Source organism: Drosophila hydei, unplaced genomic scaffold (assembly GCF_003285905.1).
Source record: "Drosophila hydei strain 15085-1641.00,03,60 unplaced genomic scaffold, DhydRS2 tig00000228-arrow-arrow-pilon, whole genome shotgun sequence".
Lineage (NCBI taxonomy): Eukaryota > Metazoa > Arthropoda > Insecta > Diptera > Drosophilidae > Drosophila > Drosophila hydei.
Genome location: NW_022045689.1, coordinates 31,167 through 33,537, shown reverse-complemented (window position 1 = coordinate 33,537; position 2,371 = coordinate 31,167). Strand labels below are relative to the sequence as shown.

Below are 2,371 nucleotides of genomic sequence, written 5' to 3'. Positions count from 1 at the left end.
GCGAAATGCGAAAGGTGCTGCCACTAAAAATTTTGAAATATGTTTTTATTTTATTACTTTGCATGCTGTGCACGGTGCTTCTGGAGCACCCGAAACGATGCAGACCTCGTAAAATGCCTGGCCCGGCTCCGCAAACACGATCCGCTGCACAGAGCGGGGCTGGGACTGGGGCTGAGACTGGGACTGAGACTGGGACTGGGAGTAGGACTGGAACTGGAACGGGGCTAGGGCTAATTTTGCAACGGCCGCCCGGTGTGGTTGGCGGTAGCATCAATGCAGCAACAAAACAGTTGGAGAGGGGCTGAGGGGACAGCCCGACAAACTGACACACTGGCCATACAGCATACAACATACAACATACAACATACAACACACAACACTGAATGTTGCTCACTCTCCGCTTATCTATCCGCAGGTCTGGTTCCAGAACAAGCGATCCAAGGAGCGTCGCATGAAGCAAATCACCAGCATGGGCCGTCCGCCGTTCTTTGGCGGCGCGCGCAGATGCGCGGCTTTCCCATGAATCTCTCGCCGGGCGGGCTAGACGATGGACCCGGCTTTCCCTACTTTGCTGCAGATGCTAAATTCGAGTTCGGCTACGGTGGGCCCTTCCATCCGCACGATGGCCCATTCTTCCCGGCCATCCCGGCGGACCGATGCCCTTCAATGCGCCAGGTAATATAACAATATCTAGAAATACTCTTCACAATATATCTATACAGCTTGAGTTCCAGATCCAATAAATCATAACTGCAGAAATTAGTTTTTCAAACAGTTCACACAAAATTCTCCCTTGTCTTAAGATGAATATGACCTGAAGCCATATAAATTAAATTGTTTATCTTATGAGGAATCCATTTTAAATAGAGTTTCATTCTCTAGATAAATATTTATTGTTTTCCATTTAGTTTGGCTCCCTTTATCCGCTGTATTCCAAGCAAATTTTCAAAAATACAAAAATTTTAATTATAACTTTGATTAGAGAACAATTAGAATAGAATATTTTTCAAATAGAAATTGCAAATGATATTATTATATAAACCCATAGTAAATAGACAAACCTATTTTAGTTATTTCCTAGCAGTAATTTATCAGCTCTAATTCATGGATATCTAGAATGACATTAAGTCAGAATCGAGGATACATAACATCTAAACTGGCCAGACTAACTCAAATATCTATCTCTCTCTCCGTCTCTCCCTCTCTCTCTCTCTGAAACCGAACAGGTGGACCAATGGATCACAGCGGACCCATACCGATGGTGAACGAATTTGGTCTGACGCCCGAGTCAACATTTCTGAGTCAGGCGGGCGCACCGCCAATGCAGCTGCAAACGGCTGTGGGGCCACCGCCGCCGCCACCGCCAAATGCCGCCGAGCACTTGCTGCAACAGGCGGCCGCGCAGCAGCAACAGCAGCAGCAGGCGGCTCAGAATGCGCAACAAGCAAGCAAGCAAACGCAACAGCAGCAACAACAAAATGGCCCGCGCACCGCATCTCCAGAGTTCATGAGCTCGGCGAACTTCAGCGAACCGCAGAATATGCAAAATGAAGGGCTTGTTTGGTAATATACAAAACAGTTGGCAAAGCGCCTGCTGTTTCTCAAGACCTACACGCAGCGGCAGCAGCAGCAGCACCACCAACAACAAGAACAACAGCAACAATACGAAGAGGAGTAGCAGTAAGAGCCAAAACAACAGCAACAACAACAGCAACAGCAGCAGCAATGACAAAGCTTCGTCGCTTCGTCGACGTCATCCTCGTCGTCGTCGTCATCGTCGTTGTCGCTGTCGTTATCGTCTCTGCCGCCGCCCACTGCGCGTACACTATTGCCATCTCGCTTCGACCCACTAGCGACTCGTAAGCAGCGCACGTCGTATTAGAGCGAGAGAGCTGTTGCATTGTGCGCTCGCTCTCTCGCAATTCAAATGAGGAGAAGTCTCGTCGTCGGTTGGCTGGCCCTGCCCCGCACCTCCGCCGCAACGCCTATAACCCATAAACCAAAATGCGCTGCCTTTGGCCAAAACAGCTGCTCAGCTTTGGTTTTCTTGTTTTTATTATTATTCTGTTTATGTTTTAGTCTCTTTTTTTATGACTGCGCCAAAATATTTGTAAAATTTTTAAAAATTCATAGCGAAAACAAAGCAAAAACAAAACAAATCTCTAAATGTACATTGAAATGGGCGCTGCACATAAAGCTATATATAATAAATAAATATATATATATAAATATATATAGATGTTTTTTTTTATTAATCTAACTAATGCAAGGAAAAAAAAAAGCTAAAAATGTAAAACTTAAAGAGTAAAAACATTAACTAAACGTCTTGTCTGTAATAAACTATTTATGGTATGTGTGTAAAAAAATAAAA

At 45.0% G+C, this 2,371-nt stretch overlaps 1 pseudogene; it reads left to right on the top strand.

The window, feature by feature from the left end:
• The first annotated feature begins 415 nt into the window (after nt 1-415).
• On the top strand, nt 416-2,015 carry LOC115482967 (annotated as a pseudogene).
• The last annotated feature ends 356 nt before the right edge of the window (nt 2,016-2,371 follow it).